The sequence below is a fragment of the Lissotriton helveticus genome, chromosome 1_2 (genome assembly GCF_964261635.1).
Source record: "Lissotriton helveticus chromosome 1_2, aLisHel1.1, whole genome shotgun sequence".
NCBI classification, from domain to species: domain Eukaryota; kingdom Metazoa; phylum Chordata; class Amphibia; order Caudata; family Salamandridae; genus Lissotriton; species Lissotriton helveticus.
Genome location: NC_136058.1, coordinates 360904871 through 360925349, shown reverse-complemented (window position 1 = coordinate 360925349; position 20479 = coordinate 360904871). Strand labels below are relative to the sequence as shown.

General features: G+C 40.7%; 1 protein-coding gene across 3 annotated transcripts in view; it reads left to right on the top strand.

Annotated features, from left to right (window-relative positions):
* The first annotated feature begins 657 nt into the window (after positions 1–657).
* The window catches only part of LOC144805445 (membrane-spanning 4-domains subfamily A member 4A-like), a 134712-nt gene continuing 114890 nt past the window's right edge, over positions 658–20479 (top strand). The window contains exon 1 of one of the 3 annotated variants that reach the window (XM_078672010.1): positions 658–773. The gene's annotated coding sequence lies outside the window, so the exon portion shown is untranslated. Of the gene's footprint in view, positions 842–20479 lie in introns of all 3 variants that reach the window. The other 2 variants (XM_078671999.1, XM_078672005.1) reach the window with 2 other exon arrangements.

The following is a 20479-nucleotide window of genomic DNA, read 5'->3' as shown; positions in this document are numbered from 1 at the left end:
TTTAGCGCCGGGAAACCTCCGGGTAGCTGAGCGCTCTATAAAATTAAATATATTAATAATAATAATAATTCTGTCCATCAATGGTTCTTTTTGCATGATACATTTATTTTTGGCTGTACATGAATACAAATAAAATAATGTTGAGGCAACCCTTCAAAGACCCTAACACCCCACCAGACAGGTTCCTACACTCTTTGAATTCTAGACAATATGTTTGGGAAAATGCACCTTGAAATACCAAAAATTAGTTTGAAGAAATAACTCCTTAAAGCCGCCCTGCCCCTGAACCATGCATTACTTCAGGAGGGCTTGTTCGAGTGACTTTGCTCAAAATTATGATTCTCACAGATACTCATGGGCGTTGGGCTGAATGAGGGTCCAATGAAGGATTGGGGGGCCCTTGAAAGGCTGAAGTCCCCCTCAACACCACAGGGTTGCAGGTGCCTGCATTAAGTCACTGGCTTGCTCTCATGGCTCATGATTCATTGGCTGGTCAACACCCCTGAGGTTCTGTAGAAATGACAACATTGTTGCCTGGAGTGATAAAAGGTCCTGAGTCTGCATACAATCAATAGCATTCTTAGTCTCTCCCTATATTTAGCTAATTATTGCTCTGCATGGAGCAAAGGGTCAAAGGTACATCTTGCTTGTACCTCTGTCCCTTGTGAATGTTAACTTTTTATGACACAAGTGTGAAGGGACAGAGAGCTGCAGCGTGAGTGGAGGGAAGGAGAACAAGCACCAAGGAGAAGTCTGCACAGCCAGGACTGAGGGTGAGCCCATCAGCACCACCAAAGCTGTTTTTTTTTATAAACAATGTTTGTTTTTGAGGGATCTCTGAGTACTGACCTATTTAATCTGCCACACCTCATTTTATTGATGCCTACTGAAAAAATGTAAGAGCTTGAGTGGGGTGTGGGGCTGGACTGCTGTGTTATGTTAGAGGCATTTGTATAGAGCACATTCTGCTACAGGTATGGCCTTGTGCCCCTCATTCTGTGACATCAGGACATGGTACCACTAGGGATATTTACCCAGCGGCCTGTGATTTTTTACATCTCTCTCCTGAATGTACTTTCTACGTAGTAATCCTAGTGGATGTGCTCCCAATTGCTTCCAATCAAAAAGTATCTTTGGTGTAAACTAATTGCTTTTTGGTGATATTCAATTATAAATATTGACATGTGTATGTATGGTATGTGTGAGAATGTGAGATTGGAATGTTGATCAACGATGTATGAAAGCTAATGAGGTAGTGTGTATTTTATGAAACTGTCATTTTTATGAAATTGTATCTTTGTATTGTTTGTCCTATATGATTTTTTTAATTTGGTGAATTGCAACCAACATAAAATTGAGAAAAATATATGAATAATAAAAGTGATTAATTCTGACTGATCTCAAAGTCTATAACTCACACTAAGTTTAATTCTTCTTGTGCAGAAACCGAAGGTCTGTTAATTAGGAGCTACAGTGTTGGCACTTGTTTAGTTGTTCTTGTATTGAGAGGCTTGGCCTTACTGTGGGAAGCCCACACCCAGTGTTGTTTTCCCCCAATTGCTTCCAACATTCATTAGGGTTTCTTTCAGCTCAAGAACGAGGTGTCCCACTGGTTGTCCAAGAAGAAGGGCGGACAATGCTATTCATGGCCAGATAAACATGGTCCGTAGAACAGGGCAGGTTGGTTGTGGTCCTAAGTCAATTAGAGGGGATTGCATGGTTGTAAATGTAAACAATAGGTGGTCTGCCACCAGAATTCTGGCTTCCTCCCAGCGCCTAGGGGACTTGGGTAATTGGGTGCGTCCACTGGGGTTTTTCTACAAGCCAAGGTTGGGCCATGTAAAAAGTTGCCCTCCCTCCTCCCAATGCCCTGGTGGCCCAGACCTTTTCAGCCACTCCAAATATATCCACCCAGGAGCAATACACTGGTCCTATTTTCTTCGCTTTAGGGGAAAATAGGCTCCGACATCCTGAGGCCCCTCATTGCCCACTTCTGTTCTACGGTGGGTCCTTAGGGGTGATCCTTGCTCCCTTGCCCATCTCTAATAGATTTGAAACTATGGGCACTCTGGAGGGGGTAGATTGACTACCTAGTATTGCATGTGTGGCTGAGGAGAAATTGATGGAAACAGAGGTGGGAGGTGGTACATCAGATCCTCATATCTAGAGACTAGTTGGGGGTACTATCATGGAACATAGTTGGGCTAGATGCTAAGATTAGGGACCCAAATTGGCTACATGTTATAAAATCCTATCAAGTCCTAGCTTTTCAAGAAACATAGCCCCTCAATACCACCCCTTTTGTAGATCATTTTCTCACTTATTCTGGCCAGCGATACATTCTCCCTCTGGGCGATTCAAGGCCAGGTTGTGCATTTTAATCTCTCTAGCATTATCTTGTTCGGCGACCAAGGTGGAAACAGACTGCCCTTATGTAGAAGCCACCTTAAATACTTTTCCTGACAAGTCGCTGGTGTTAATTGTGAATGTAGACAACCCTAATGGTCGCTCCCCATATTCTGAAGCCATTCTTAAGACTGGCTCGGTTATAGAGACAATTAAGAATGCATTGGTCCCTTGTGAGCCGTTAGGGCAAGACAGTGGTTGATAATGTTTATCTTTGACTTCAATATCCATCCTTGCCAAGGACCCTATTTTGCTTTTAAGGACCCTTTGGCTGATGAAGATTCTCCACTCCCCCATTTCAAACACTCCTCTCAAGAAGAGCAGTTAAATTGTCTGATCCATTCTCAGAACCCGATTATCCCTAGTGTCCAGGCTGCTCTCATGTACGGCAGCAGAGGAGCAGAATAATTTGTTGATCACATCTTGATCTCAACGTTACTCTTTAATTCTCTGGGGAACTTCGACATCAAAAGGATTTCAAGTTGTTTCCAAACTCTCCTCACCATTGGTCATGAGTTTGAAAAAACATTTGTCAGGATTTCTGTGACTATGTAGCATCTTTCTTTCTGAATAAAGTGGAAGTCATCTTTAATAAATTCACTTTGATAACTGTAATACAACCTTTGGGGTATGATATTTTCATAGCAACGTTAATAAGCGGAGGTTCTCTGAATTTAATTTTCTCTCAGTTGACTGAGTCAGATGATTGATTCTATTTAAAAAATAAGGCTCCCCTAATGATCCTTGTACTCTGAAAATAATATATCTAATACCTGACCTGGTTGCTGCCCAACTGACATCCATCTTTAACGTAGTACTTTAGACTGGTGTCTTTCCAAAAGCTTGGAAAACTGTCTCTACTCTTCCGTTGCTTAAGAAAGCTAACTAGAGCACCCTTGACCCTAACTGCCAGTCTGGCTTTCCCTGTAAAGATATAAGAGAAAGAAATGAATCTTCAATTATCGACTTTCCTGAATAGTAATCGATTGCTGAATGATTCCCAATTTGGGTTGCGCAGTGGGCATTCTATGGAATCAGCTCTCATTGCAGCCACAGAAATGGTCAGGGCTACAGTTGATAGTGGGGCTGTGCTGCCCTTATCCATCTCAATTTGGCGACAGCTTTTGATATTGTCAATCATGACCTACTGATACACAGTTGGCGGAATTGGGTGTTGATTGGGTAGTCTTGGCCCTTTTTGAATCCTCTCTGGCAGAGCGAACCCAGACAGTAGCCTTGGGTAACTTCACTTCAAAACATTTTCGCTGCTGTATGGTGTTCCCCAGGGCTCTGCAATGAGTCCAACTCTTTTTAATATCTATGTAACACCGCTGGCTGCCTTGGTGAAATCATTTGGGTTCTCGACTTTTTCATATGCAGATGACACCCAAATTGTCATATACTTCTCCAGAAGTGGTCCGTATATGAGTGAGTCATTCCAGGTGAGTATGCGAGAGGTCGGTGCCTGGATGATGTGAACTGCCTCAAGCTGAACTCTGCAAAGACGGAGGTTATTCTTTGTGGTAATAATACTTCAGTTTGGAATCCCTCCTGGTGGCCGGAGGATTTGGGTTCTCTCCCGGTTCCTGCGAACAGGATGAAAATTCTGGGTATCTTGGTAGATGTCCAACTTACTTACAAAGAACAGGTTAATAAGGTAGTTTCTACATCCTTCCTCATGCTGCACACGATTAGGAAAATAGCTCAGTTTCTTCTGCCTATTTATTGAATACAGTGGTCCTCTGCCTTGTAATCTCCAGGATTGACTATTGTAATGGTCTTTATGTCAACCTACCCAAGGTCCATCTGAAAAAATTGCAGATTCTACAAAACAGAGCAGCAATATTGCTAATGGAAATCCCAAGGTTCCAGTCTTTGGTAAAACTGCATTAGCTGCCTGCTTAACAAAGAATTCTCTTTGAAGCGCTTTGAGTAACTTATAAAGCGCTCAAGTGTCAAGGTCCAGCCTTCTTAGGGGAAAGCTTAGTAGTTATGTGCCTAACAGGACACTTAGGTCTACTTCAGCTATGCATCTGGTGATGCCCTATTAAAAGCTCTCTTCCAGGGGAGGTAGGAGCTTTCTGGTCTGTACAACTCAAATCTGGTGCAAGCTTCCTTTGGCAATTACATCAGCCCTCTCTCTCTGGAATTTACACAAGCTCTTAAAAACCTGGCTTTTCACTTTAATCTAATTTTATTCTATTTGTCCTTCCACATGTTAGAGCCTTGTAATTGTTTGCGCTCTATAAAAATCAATTCAAATCAAATCAAATGGACAGGGTGGAGTGATCACAACTCTCTGACACTAGTGCTAAAATACCAGAGTCAAGGTTGTTCCTCACCTACTCCTTGCTTGCAACACTTGACCACTTGGCCGGGTCGGTGTCTCAGTGGACTAATTCATCCACTGCTGGGGCCTGTGTTTGAACTCATAGTCACAGGTTCAAATCCTGGCGAGTCCACTCAGCCTTTCATCCATCTGAGGTCGATAAAATGAGTACCATTGAGCTGGGTAACAATAAACATCTGTTATTCAGTGCCAAGACATCCAAGGGTGAACGTGCGCTTTACAAATACACATCTTATGTTATGTTACTACAGACCAAGGTAGATGCTTAAGGTAGTATAAAATTAACACAGAGGAACTTTGTGGGACTCAGTTTAGCCCAGAGGTTGAATGTTGTCTTGACCCGGATCTGTGTCCCAAGAACGTTCTTATTGCATTCTCAGCACTTCGCTCCAGGGTCATCTACCCTTGCTGCCCCCAGTCGTGGCCCTCCTGCCTCTACTACACCACAGTGGTTTAACAAAGCATGCTCGAAAGCCCATTGTGCATTGAAAAGAGCTCTTAAGCGCCGCCCGAGATTCAGGATGGAGATACAGAGTGCTACATCAAGCTATAAGATGTCGCTGAAAGCGAAGAAAGACTTCCTTAAGGTTGACATTTGGGATCAGTTAGTCTGCGATAGCAATTCTAATGACCATGCAGCATTTTGGATAACTGTAAATGACCCCTTCCTGACTAAGGATACCATGTCTAGTTTGAATACCCCTATCCTGGAAGCCAATTGGTTTATCCATTAAACTCGAATCTATTCTATCAGTGACACAAACCAGTCAATGACCTCTAACTCTGGTAGGAAAATAGTTAGTTCCCCTTGCCTGTCCTTCTCTATCGTGAAAGTTTCTAGTGCCATTAGATGTCTGTCCTGCAATAAGTCTCGTGGGCCAGATGGTGTGCCAATATCTTCCAGAGTGATGTTGCCACCTGGGGGCCCTTGCTGACAATCATCCCAAATGCTGCAACTTCCATTGGCCCTTTAAATTCTTGGTTGCAATCCATCATAGTGCGGGTTTTCAAAAAGGGCAACTGGGGGTAGCCAAAAAGTTACAGGCCAATCTCACTCATTGATGCTGCAGTAAAGGTTTTGGGTCAAACTATTTTAACAAGGCTTAAGCTTAATCCTGACAAAATTGAGCTGGTCCTCACTGGGACTTCAGCTAACCCTTGGAACTCCAATTTCTGGCCCCAATCACTGGGATGTCCACACTCCCCAGTCAGTTCGGTCAAAAGCCTAGGCATCACAATTAGCAGTGACTTCACCAAAAAGGCCCAGATTAATTCAGTGGTCTCCACTTGTTTCTTCCACTTGGGGAGAATTCGTAAAATTAGTAGACTCCTATCCACTGAAGCACTGATCCAAGTCACCCTGGCCCTTGTAATGTCGCACATCGACTATGCCAACTCTCTGTACACTGGAATTTCTGCATACCAATCACGCTGTTTACAATTGGTACAGAATCAAGCCGCTAGGCTTGTTTACGGTCAGCCAAAATCCCATCATGCCAAACCCCTGCTTTAGAGTCTCCATTGACTCCCCGTGACCCAGCTGCCTGTTTAAACTTGGCTGTCTGATCCACAGAACCTTGTCGTCCCATGGACCTTTCTTCATCGCCCCTAAAATACATCGATATGCCCCCTCTCGTGAGCTACGCTCTTCCAGCTCGAATCTACTGACCCCCTGCTCATTCAAATGAAAAAAACAAGGTGGTTTAAGATTCTCGGCCTTGGCGTCACGATTCTGGAATACCCTCCCCTCTGAATTGCGCCACATTCCCTCCTATTCTCAGTTTAGGAAATCCCTCAACACGTGGCTCTTTGCCCAGGCCTATAATTAATTCATTCTCACTGTGTCTGTCTTTGCACCTCCGCCTAAGCGCCAAGAAACCGTTGGTGAACGTGCGCTCAAGAAATAATTTTATCATATCATCATATCAATTCATGTCAAGGCTGCCAAACTGGGCAAAGAGAAGAACAGTGTCACTGTCAGGGGTGTATGTTGGCCTCCTTCCTCGTTACTATGTATATTAATGGCCTAGACATTGCTGGAAGTACAAGGATACTCCCCTCAGGCAGGCTCTCGGGCGTTACCAGTCCTTTTATATGGTGACAATGCTGTCCTTATGTCAAGGCGACATCTAGACCCTTATGTTAGGTTGATGGAGGGTCTGGATCTTTCAGTTAACACTTCCAAATCTTTCTGGTGGACTTAGGGAGCACGAAAAACACGAGTCATTCGTGCCCTAAAGTTAAAAAATCATGCAAGTTTGCTCTTTTAATCAGTGTATCCAGTTCGATGATAGGTCTTTCTGGGGCACTCCCATCTAGTCAAAAAGGCTCTCCTTAGCCATACTGTCACAGCACTACTATCTGGGGAATTCAAGATACTGTCCCCTTCAGCTAGAGGAAAATACATTTTTCAGGCGATTGCTGAGGGTGCCCCAAAGCTCACCTACATTTACGGTATAGAAGGAACTTGGCCTATGGTACATTTTGGACATTATTAAACTTAGCCCTATATTACTCCGGCTGACGATATGGTACAAAAGCCAACTCTTAACATGCTTATTATCCGGGATTGTCTTTCTTTATCCAGCTCCACAGCAATCCCCTGGTTATATTAAATCCAGTGTGTACTGACCTCTTTCGGCCAGAATTTTTACACAGCCTGAGGCAATTGTTAAGGTTGACTACCTTTGGGTCAAAAAATATTTCTTACCTCGTATTTTTATATTTAGGGAGCATCAGGTATTTGTAAGCCAGCTATCCGAGCTTACTATCTGATTAAAACGGTTTACCTCCTTGAACCGTGCCTGACCTGGTTTAATAATGTTTACCATCGTCAGCTACTACATAGGTTCTGACTGAATTTCTTCCTTCCATTGGTCAGTTTTCTCAAAGGCTGGGGTGCTGTTGCCTCCTTAGGTCCTTTTGATGGAGAAAAAGTTTCTGCTCAGTCCATGTTACATGTTGAAATGTTCTGTAGCTTATACCCTCCTATATGCCCAGATGTGGGTCCCTTGCTCACTTTGCCACTGGATTCAAGCTAGCCTGGCTGATGAAGGGTGTTACCCAGAAACCGGTCCCAGGATGCTTGTTTCCGGTTCAGGAAAGGACTGGCTTGGTAGTTTGGGCTGGACTGTTCCCATGAGGCACAGGGTCAAGGCTGATTTGAATATAGCTGGGTCTGAACTGAGGTGGCGAAGTGAGCTAAAGAATGATGATGGATTTAACCCAGATCTGTGACTGGGGGTGAGTGTCTGAAAAACCTCAGCACTCCGACCATCATTTCTTGTGTTTGCTTTGTTCGCCCTAAGTTGGCAGGGTATGCCCAGACTTGCGTCCCTTGCTCACTTTGCCTCTGGATTCAAGCTAGCCTGGCTGATGAACAGTGTTACCCAGAAACCGATCCCAGTATGCTTGTTTCCTGTTCAGGTAAGATCTGGTTTGGCAGTTTGGGCTGGACTGTTCCCATGAGGTACAGGGTCAAAGCCGATTTGCATATAGCTGGGTCTGAACTGAGGTGGCGAATTGAGCTAAAGAATGATGATGGATTCAATCCAGACCTGTGACTGGGGGTGAGTGTCTGAAAAGTCTCAGCACTCCATCCATCATTTCCTTGTGTTTGCTTTTACCCAAGGAAAATGTTCCTGCTTCTCATTTAGAGAGGCCCAGTTTTCACGTTAGGTCAGCAATGATGTTCCTCTTCATGATGGGGAAGATATATACCTGTATATACATGGGTAATTTTTTGAGTACCATGGTTAAGATCCGAGGAGCTTGGCCTTAGATTTTCACACTAATCAACTATATTTTATTGTTGCTGACACATGCAGTAACTGTACCTGTTCTCTCTTTTATTTATGGTTTACAGTCTGCATGTCATGTATTTCATCTGTTTGTGAATAGGTTTGTATGTTTTATGAGATTTTATCTGTTTTATATATTTTATGGTTATTTATTTAACCGAATAAAGAGATTTTACTACTACTGTTAATACCACTGAATAAATATTCTGTTATTTTATGGAAATTATTCAATATTTCATCTTCTATGTAGCTGATGCGAGATAATGTGAACATAACACGAGGTTCGTATGCGGTGATTTACAAATAATAATGATTTGGAAGGAGGTAAACTAAAATATACCTATCATGCTGATGACAAGTTAATGCAGATCATTGTGTGGTTGGCCTCATTAAGGCCCTGAATCCAAATAATGTATTTAGGGCCTTTATTCAACTGGTATATCCCTTGGCAGCAAGCACTAAGGCTCTATTGTAGGTCGGGAGTTAATGCAAAAAGGTGACAAGGAACCCTTTCCTTTTCAACTCTGAAAACTAATTATAGGCCCAAGCTACGGGCGCAGGCCAATAACAAAAAAAAGGCCATAAACAACCGATGTAGCCTGAGGCAGATGGGCTTTAAGTCTTTTAGAACATTCTACCAACAGAAAAAGACAGACAAAGCTTGGAATGTTGGAACAGAAAGTGCATGTAAGCCACACAAAGCTCTGACCCTCTTCATTGTCTTCAATGAAGCTCTCAGCATTCCAATGTTCTGATATAGCCTTAGAACCCGCTGCAGCTGGCTCTACCGGCCATTAAAAGGCCACTCTAGCATTAAAGACCAGATCCGAAGGCGCAGGCCTTTAATGGCCAGTAGAGCCCGCTACGGAGGGCTCTAAGTCTATTAGTACATTCCACCCCTAGAGGGAAGAATGTTCTAATTTGTAAAACAAAGGCCTTCAAATCTCTTTTGGCTTCATTAGGGCCTTTGTCATAGCTACAGCTGTGAACACACATTGGAATGTTGGTGTTCTGAACTTCTACCAGCCATTAGAAGCCCAGAGCACTCTGATGTTTACAATGGAGCTCCCAACATTTCAATGTTCTAATATACATTTAAACCTTGTATAGGAGACCAAAGGGCAATTTATTAGGAGAGATTTTAAAGAGCAACAAGAAGTTGAACAATATTGCTGAGATTGGATTTTTTAAAATACCGGTAACAACTATTGTTACTGTTAAAAGGCCATCGGCCTCGGCATGCATCAAGAGCCATGGAAGTGAGTGACTTTGACCTACACGTCAGCAAAAAAATATCTAAGGTTGTGAAATCCTTAAAGTATCTACTGTGGCAGAAAACAATTGCCTCGTCCATGATGACAGGCCACCGCACCTTGGAGCCTTTACTTCTTTGTGCCTACACCGCGTCAAAGCCATGAACATTGTCCTGCTTGCGGATGCCATCAGCAAGTGATAAGTCAGTCAAAGCCATCTTCAAGTTGCACAAATGGAAGATTATCACTTGTTTAAAATGGAGTTTCTAGTTGGCTAAGGTATACACCCAGGCCAGGTAGAATTCACCACTCTAGTCAGGGCAAGCTAGGTACGCATCTGTGATAACCTGTGCTAACCCTCTGGTATCCTGGCACAGAGCAGGCAGGCTTATCAAAGGAGGCAATTTATACTTTTCAAGTTATTGTAATAAAATCACAGTGCTACAGATACATCTGCTTCTTTTAGGTTTTTTACGGTAAAACTAAAAAGAAGACAAATTAATGCTCTCACAGTGGTGAGTACCAGGTTAGTACTCCGCAGAGTACTCAAAGAAGAGGTCTCTAATCGGTCCCTCATGACCGGATTACTTTTAATTCACCCCCAGCCGCCAGCACTGTCACCTAGGCTGGCTTGTAGAGACCTTACAGGTCTCGGGAATCACAGTACCCTCCTTATGCAAGTTATACTGCGGCTCCTTCGTTGATGTAGGCAGGGCACAACATTGTCCTCCAGCACTCTGCATCAGGAGAGATGCAGGTGAGTCCTGGGTCATCAAGGCAATGCGTGCCGATGGGCTGTGAGTCACGCTGGAGGGTCTGCCCATGGTGCTGCGACATCTTGTGTAGGAGCAGGGCGCTCTGGCTTGCACGGAGTGAGATGCTCAATCTCAAGTGGGCTGCACTGGAAGGGCTTCCTTCAGTGTTGCGGGGTCTGTGTCAGAAGCAGGGTGCTCACTCTTTATACAAGGTAGGCTGATGATCAGACATGCACTGATCACTGTCACACAAGTACAGCGGCTGAACTCTTGAGTGTCAGAGTCCCATGACAGCGTGGTATACACCCGTTACAACGGATCTTTTACTCCGCACTACCATTACAACGCCACCATTACTCCGCATACCATTACAACGCATTGCGCTGGGGGGCGCTCTAGGATAGGGAATAAGTATAATTTACTATCCAACACCTTCCCTAGGGTCCACGGGGACTGGAGTTAGAATAGTAAATTATACTTACCACTATCCAGCGCCCCAAGGCGCTATGCGTTGTAACGGTATGCGGAGTAAAAGTCGCGTTGTAATGGTCTGCGGAGTAATAGTATGCGTTATAACGTCATACATCCGACAGAGGTAGCCAGATTAACTCTTTGATGGTCCTGAGACTTCACGAACACGGAACAAGCCAACAAGCCCTTGGAGAGCACTCTGCAGCACACAAAAGGTAGCAGGCCAGCACAACAAGGCAGGTAGCAAACTGACAGTCCCTCCTGCAGCATAGCAAGAAGCAAGAAGCAGACCAATAGAGTAGAGCAGTGAGCAGAGTGTCAGTCTCTCCTGGCAGCACAGCAGTCCTTCTGGCAATGTGCAGATGTAGAACGAGCCCCATCTGGTTATAGGTCCAAAAAGTGTCTGATTTCAGGAGTCAATGACCAAGTATGTATACCCAAAGATTCCTTTAATTTAGGGGGTGACTTCTGAAGAACTCTCTGAAGTGCACAAGGATACCTTTCAACCCAGTCTTACCTGCCAGGTTAACCCTGGGAGCGGGTATATCAGTGCTTTGTGTATGGACACTGATGGAGCGAGATAGAAAACAAAATTTTGTTTAATCTCGTGAAGTCATATTTCCATAACATGAATAATAATATTAATGATTTGTGATATGTTGTGCTAATACAACTTAGATTAAACTTTACACATGGGGGGACTAACATGTGTGCTCATAAACGTGCATTATTGTTGCATCTTTTTGTTCGTGCAAAATAATAAAATAATTTATTGTTTTCGTTTTTGTCATTACTAACTGCTGCAAACTTAAAAGAAGCATGTGCTTGTTTTGCTTTTCCTTGTCTGTGTGATGTCATTTCTACTATTCTAGGTGCATTTAAGTCTCATGGAATAACGGAGACTGGTAGATATAAACGCTGCTTTATTTGTTTGCATTGGCTAGGTAACATTTTGATTAATCGGGTGGGTTAATTAATTAGTAAATGCTGGGGTGGATACAGAATCTACATTATTTCTTACATTAATACTTTTCTTGTGTTTGTTTTATACTAGAAAGCTTAAGTTGCCTGCCTTTGGGCCTAGTCACTTGAGTCGCAGAAAAGAGCTGACTTGTAATTCTGCAAAAGCATGAGACGCCCATTCTGAAATAAATTATTCGTCAAAAGCTGCGTTCACAAGGCAAAAACTAATGTGCTGTCATCATTCTGTCGGACATGGCCAAGGTCGAAAAAGAACATTTTGTCAGTCCTTAACTTGGCATCCGCGGAAGTCAATTGAAAGTCAATGGACGCTGCGAGAATGACTTTATACATTTGTTGCAAACTCAGGAAGCTTCTGGTTTCACGTGGAAGAGACAATGGTCTCTAAGAAAAGTGATTTAATAGAACTTTTGAAAAGTGGGTGACATGTCACTTGTCACTCTCAGCCAATGGGACGTCGAAGATTTCTGAAAACTTTCCTTTGCGTAGTTTAGTTAGCGTAGAAAGGTATAAAAAGTCATGTTCCTAGGGATGGGCTGGCTGCTGCTTTCTGACTTTCCGATGAGGGTGAAGTGCTGACGGACTTTGCGTGGAGCACGTAAGAATCCTCAAAGAACTTTTCTTTAAATTCTATCTATTTAGCTCAGTTAGGGAATTAGGTTTTAGAAATGCTAAACTTTATATATTTACTTTAAATTTGATTCACTTGCTTAAATTGTATTTTCTCTTATTTCTTTACAATCATGCTTGCTTTATTGCTAATAAAATTCATTTATAAAACTATCAATTTATATACCATAATTTAGTAAATAAAATCTTACTTTTGACAAATAAGCTGGTCTTAGTTATTCAGAAGTGTAGGTTACTATTAGCTAGATCACGTCGCCAATAGTGGTCGTTTAAATGGTCAAAGTTTTATTCTAATGACAATATTCTTTCCGCAGATGTATAAATATGTATATAGTTTGTAGATAATGTGTATATAGATTTAATCTGACCACCTGATTCAGTAGGCCCAAAATATGTCAGGTTTATAAATGGGTCCATATTTAGTATAGAATTTTGTTTATAGGTTATGAAGTTGGGTAGCGTTGTTTATGATATATTTTCTATAGGCCGCTGGATCAATTCTCTGGTAGCAGAAATTGATGGTTGCTAAGGGTAACCAAGGTAATATGTTGGTTGCTAAGGGTTACTAAAGTGTTATGGTATGGAAATAGGATCGATGTTTTAACACATGTTAAGTTCGTTTTTCGTGCTATCTGTAAGCTATACCGGTATAGATTGTGTGGCGAGAAATTAGTCACGCAAGCCATCTGTTCTGTTTGTAGTGATATCGCCGAGTATCACAAGAGGTATCGCCGTGTACCATAGTGTTGTCGCCGAGCAGCACAGTTTTAGGGCTAGGTCTGAATCTTGTATAGTGAGGGTTTTCTAAGAAATTAAAGCAGCATGAGAATAGGGACAAAGCGCCTTCCATAAAACTCACTGTGATAAAAGTATTAGTTATATCCGAGCTTGAGTGAAGGGTAAATTAGCGTCGGTGCATGATTATCTATAAACAGGTTAGAGTCCTGTACGGGTACATGTTTCATATCTATAAACAGGTGAGAGCCCTGTACGGATAACGTCGTTATTTTGCTAACGGTGCATGATTTTTATAAACAGGTGAGAGTCCTGTACGGATTTCATGTGTGTTTGAAATTAGGGAAATTTCAGTGTGAAAGTGCGAGTTTGAATTGTATTTTATGTTCAAGTGGAACTCTTAGAACTTACACTTCGCGGTGGGTTCAGAGCAAAGCGAGTTCATAATTATACGTGTTAGAAGGGTGGGGTAAGGTTACTCTACTGACAATTGAATATTATCCTTAGTGTGAATAGCGCCGTCTATTCCGAAGTGTGGATACTTGAATGTATGTAAACTATCCTAAATAGTGAAACGAACAGATGTTGTCCTTATAGTCATCGTTAAGAATTAATTTACACTGAAAAGTGTTCTTAAAATGGCGCTGTGAAAAGATTTTGTGAAGGAGGGGTAAGCGCCAGGAGTGAGAAACGAGAAACCGCAGCTGCTGTGTACGTCACAGAGCCGCGCTGGGATTGGGTGACCTACGTCACAAGCTATATTCTGATTGGCTCTTGAGTCTCTGACGGCCTGTGAGCTGATTGGTCCTTCGGAAAAACTCCAAATTTATTGGTTGAGCAGAAAAGTGACGTAGCTCAACTGTCATTGGCTTGTTGGTGTGTTTCGCGCACGGATTGGTTGTTTTACGGAACATCCCGGAAATATTTACGAACGATTTTGTGAATTAGATTTAACTCTTAAAAATGAGTTATCATTTTAAACATGTTGAGAAAAAGCCAACATTATTTCAGAAGTTTAAGAATTTATTTTCACCTGACAAGAAAATCGAAACGCGAGGTGGTAAACTACTTCATAAGTATAAAACACCTGCAGCGTATATGGAAGGTGAATATGGATATCATACTGTCTTATGGTTCGATAGTTGGAAACGCTATACTAAAAACGACGGTGTTTTAACTTGGCCTGATGATGGTTCATTTAATGTAAAAGTTTTAAGAAATTTACGAGAGAAAATGAATGCTCTAGTTCCGAAACCGAGACCAACTCAATTTGAAGCTTTAGTTGAGTGGGAAGATGAGATGTATCAGTTACAAAGAGAAGCTAGTGGAATTAAAAGACCTTCTAAAAATCCACCTTGGAAAAGAGAAACTCATGAAGATAGATTACGAATGTGGAGACAGGGAAACATGAGTGAAGGATTGTATTTAATTCATGAAATGGTAATGGGTACTCCTACAGGGAAATCTATGGAAAGTGAATCTGAGGATGCAGTTATGGAAGAAATATATACAACTGCTAGAAAGAATCAGCCTTTGAGACCTCCTAGATCATGGTCTACTCCGGTGGTTTCTACTGAAACTTCACCGAGTGCACCTCCAATTAATGAAGCTCCTAAACTTTATCCAAATAATTGTGAAATCATTGAAACTCCTAGAAGACCAGAATTCGAGAATGCTCGAAATGAAGGTAGACATTTTACAATGGCTCCAAGAGCAAGAGAACCTCCAAAAGATTATACAAGAGAGGCAAGAAATGTTGAAGATGTTGATTATAATGAGTATTTAAGATCAAAAGAAGAATTAATAAAAAGAATGACAAAAGGCATGGAAGCTGTGACAGTTCCAGTAACAATTGGTCCTGTTCAGCCCGTATTTGACCAAAAGGAAACAAACAAAACTGGACTAACTATTCCTTTAAATACAGAAATTCAAAAAGCTGCTGAAAAATTTTATTCAGACTTATCTGAAATAAACTCTTCTAAATCGAGAATGCCTGATTTAACCTTTAATGAGGATTTATCTCCAAAAACACCAATGGGTGCTATATCAGATATAGGGAGTCCTGAAGTCAGGGTAACCACACCAAAACTTGATGTGGCCAAATTAAAAGCGAATATCGAAGAATTAATAATTGGAACAATTGGTCCAGATAGTTTAAATTACTATCGAGATGATGAACTACTGTTCATTTGCAAAAGCATTCAGTGGAAAACGAAAAACAAATATGATCAACTAGAGGACCTAGCAGCTGAACTTGAAATCGATGTGAGTAAACAAAAGAATTTTGCAAAACATTACAGATTAGACTTTTCAGAAAGTGACATTGAGAGTTTGAACTCAATGGGAAGAATAGTTCACATTAAAGATTTGATTGTCTATATCAAAAAGCTAGGAGAACTGAATAAATGGAGAGTAAAATGGACGAAAAAGAAGGAAGATGAAAGATTGGAAAAATTGTCAAAACAATTTCCAATGAGAGAAATTGCAGGTGGAGGATATGTTCATGTCCCTTGGTCGAGACAGGACATTCTGTTATTTACAAATGACTTTCCAAAATTGAGGGAAAAACCAGTTGAGTGGTACAGGCAAGTCGATAGATTCATCAAAGTGTCAAAAGTTCTGTGGATTGATTTAGATGGATTTTTTGATATTGTTGTTCCATCAGATCTTTGGACAGAATGTAAAATATCGATTAGTTGGCCAAAAACAGAACCTGAGAGAATTAAAGAAACAGGTGCTCCAAATCCACTTGTAATGGATTTTTATGAAAAAGTAATTGTTTGGATGAAAAATAAAATTCCACCCAAAGAAGTCGATTGGGTTAAAATAGAAAGGACAGAACAGGAAACAAAAGAATCAGTTCATTCTTTTTATGAAAGACTACTGTTAATCTTTAAACAATACAGTGGTTATGAAAAATTAGATGAAAAAGATATGAGCCATTTTGTCTATAGATTTGTTTATGGACTAAAACCTGAAATTGGAGAAATGATCAGAAATAGTATTGTCGGATGGCAATCACTATCTGTAGATGATATTCTAAGAAAAGCAAAATATTGTAGCGATGAAATAGAAGTAAAACAGAAGAAGCTGAAGGAGAAAGCCATGTGGGCTCAGGTAAAGGTGGCTGAGCAACAGATTGCCAGCATGGGTAATAAGAACACTAATTTCGTTCAAACTGGAAATACAAACCAGATACAAGGAAAGTTTAAAAATAATAATTTCCCAAAGAAATTTAGCCCAAAGATTGAGGAGCTGAAGCAAAGATTACCTTGTTTTAATTGTGGCGAAATTGGACATTGGAGAGACGAGTGTCCTCATCCTCCTAAAAACTTAAAGAATCCCTTATTGAATCCACAGATGCAGAATGGTGTTGACCTGCAGCGACAGCTACAGATACAACAAGGGTTAAACGAATTTAATATTCAGCGACAGTTACAGCAACAACAACAACAACAGGTGAATAATCGTCAAGATCAATTGCCACAACCACCTTTTCCGAATTGTGGGGGAGTTCAAAAATATAATCCAAACGTGGGATTTCAGGGAAGTGAACAGGTAATAAAACCACAAAAACAGCAAAAGCAGCAAAGGGTTCAAATGCAAAATGCTTCACAACAATTTTTATTAGCAGAAAGTCAAGACAGCGATTCTGATGATTATTGTTGACGGTGCCCGAGAGAGGAGGAAGAGTGTGTTGTTGGAGCCACTCTTGAGGTTGACCAGTCTGGTCCTTTTGTAAACGGGAAAGTTAATGATGTAGACATCACTTTTCTAGTGGACACTGGTGCTACCCGTTCTACTGTTAGATCAGTGGAAATTGAAAACCTACCTCTCTCTGGGGATACCATCCAAGTTGTTGGAGTAAGTAATCAACAAATTAAAACTGACTTAACTGATCCAGTACCAGTTGAAATTGGAAATTACAGAGACAAACACAGATTTGTGGTTTGTAATAGTAGTCCAGTGAATCTATTAGGCAGAGACATCCTATGTAAAATGAATTGTAGAATATATTGTTCTCCTGATGGAGTTGAGTTACAAACAATGGAGGAAGATGGTTTATACAGAATGACAATGATGATGATGGAAGCAGAAGAAACAAAATTGTTTCCTGCCTTTGAAGAAAAAGATTTACCTGAAGAACTCAAAGAAACAGTGAAATCTGAAATATGGGATTTTACTGGAAATGAGATGGGTCTGATGAAAAACGTAGATCCAGTAAAAATTACATTGAAACAGGGAATAGAATTTCCAAACACTCCACAATATAAAATGAAAACAGAAACAATTGAAGGTATTACACCTATAATTGAAAAATTAATCAAGCAAGGTGTATTAAAAGAAATGGAGAGTAGCTCTTGTAATTCACCAATTATGGGAGTTAAAAAGTCTAACGGAACATTTAGAATTGTACAAGATTTGAGAAAGGTTAATCAAATTGTCGTTCCATGTTGTCCTGTGGTTCCAAATCCAGCAGTAATTTTATTTCAGATTCCACATGATGCTGAATGGTATACAGTCATTGACCTTTGCAATGCATTCTTTACTGTTCCCTTACATCCAGACAGTTATGAAATTTTTGCTTTCAGATTCCAAGGTAAGACCCTCGGATGGTCAAGAATCCCTCAGGGCTATACAGAAAGTCCTTCAATCTTTAACGAATTGTTAAAAAGATCATTAGAAGACCTAGACTTACCTGGCAGGTCTACGCTAGTGCAGTATATTGATGATTTGTTAATTGCTGCAAAGACAAGAGAAAATTGTGTAACAGACACAATAATTCTGTTAAATCGCCTTGCAGAAGAAGGACATAAAGTGTCCCCAGCAAAACTACAGTTTTGCAAACAAGAAGTAAAATATCTTGGTCACAGAATTGCAAAGGGAAAAAGACAAGTAACAATAGAGAGAATAAAAATGATTCAAGCAATGTTACCACCAAGAACACAAAGACAGGTCAGAATGTTCTTGGGAATGGTTGGTTACTGTCGACAATGGATAAGTGGATTTTCAGTAATTGCAAAACCACTACAAAGACTGACAAAGTCAGATGTAAAAGATCCAATTATTCTCAATGATGCTGAGATGGATTCTTTTGAGAACCTGAAAAAGAGCTTATGCCAAGCTCCTGCTTTAGGTATGCCAAATTATGAGAAAGATTTTGAACTGTATTGCAGTGAGAGAGAAGGATGTGCATTATCTGTGTTAATTCAGAGACATGGAAATTTAAAGAAACCTATTGCATACTTCTCTGCAGTTCTTGATCCAATTGCAAAAGCATTACCAGGTTGTTTGAAAGCAGTTGCAGCTACAAGTATCAGCCTCGAACAAAGTGAGGGGATCATTATGGGATTTCCTGTGAAAGTTTTTGTGCCTCATTCAGTTGAAATATTACTGACAAGAGGTAAGACTCAACATTTAACAAGTAGCAGATTGACAAAGTATGAGAAAATCATACTGGGAGCAGATAATGTTTCGATTTCAAGATGTTTAAATCTGAATCCTTCTACATTACTGCCTGATTCTGAAATTGTTGATAACATTGAAACAGAACATGAATGTTTAGATGTCATGGAATTCTGCACAAAACCAAGAAAAGACATCAAAGACAGACCTTTGTCTGAATCGGATTTTGTCTACTTTGTAGATGGGTCATGCTTGAGATCCGAAGGAGGTGTCTTAAAAGCTTCATATTCAGTTTGTACAGTCGTAGATATTGAAGAAGCATCATGTCTTGAAGGAGTTCGTTCAGCACAAGTGGCTGAATTGATTGCTTTAATTCGTGCATGTGAAATATCAAAGGATATAAGAGTTACCATCATTACTGATAGTCAGTATGGGTACGGAGTTGTGCATGATTATGGACAACTCTGGTCACAGAGAGGATACATGACATCAGCAGGATCACCAATTAAAAATGCAGTTTTCATTAGGAGATTAATTGAAGCAATACAATTGCCAAAAGAAATTGCCATTGTTAAGTGTGCAGCGCACACTAGAGGAACTGATTATATTTCCAAGGGAAATGCCTTCGCAGATGAAACAGCTAAATACTGCGCAAGGAAAAATTATTCATACAATCGGGAGAGGAGTAAAGAAACTGATTCAAATTCATTAATGCTAACAACTGTTGTAGAAACATGGCATGAGATTAGAGATTTACAAAATGAAGCAGAAGATGAAGAAAAAGACTTATGGTTAAGATCAGATTGTAGACCACGTGAAGAAGATGGAGTGTGGGTTTACAAAGATGGCAGAGTAGTCTTACCAAATTGCTTGATTGCTGACATGGCCAGATTATATCATGGTCCAGCACATCTCGGAAGAGATTCTATGGTTAGACTTTTCAGAGAAACATGGTTCAATACCAAGTTTAGAACTATTGCTGAATCTTTTTGTCAAAGGTGTTTGTCATGCCAACAAATGAATCCAAACAGAAAATCAGTGGTGGGGACAGGAATAATTGGTCGAGAAGGTGGTCCCTTTACCAGATTACAAATGGATTTCATTGAAATGCCCTTACACAATTGTTTGAAATATGTACTTGTAATTGTGTGCTTATTTTCGAGATGGGTAGAGGCTTTCCCTACACGACATTGTGATTCAATTACAGTGGCAAAACTAATGCTCAGAGAAATCATCCCAAGGTACGGTTTTCCAGTCACTATTGAGAGTGATGGAGGAAGCCATTTTGATAACAAACTGATGAAGTTAATTTGCGAAGCTTTGAGCATTGAGCAGAAAATACACTGTGCATACAGACCAGAGGCATCAGGAGTAGTTGAACAAATAAATGGGACAATTAAAAACAGAATTGGAAAAATGTGTCTTGAAACAGGTATAAAATGGACTGATGCTCTTCCACTTGTTTTGATGTCATTAAGAAGTACACCAGATAAAAAGACAGGTTTGAGTCCTCATGAAATTTTAATGGGAAGAGTTATGAGGCAAGCTTTTGTACCTGTAGGTAAACTGTTGAGCATAAATGACAGTGCAATTTTGGATTACTGTAAAAGGTTATCTGATATGGTAACTTCTGTGTCTAATCAGGTGGGAACTGAAGCTCAATCAGATGAAAAGGTTTTGACACATGATCTG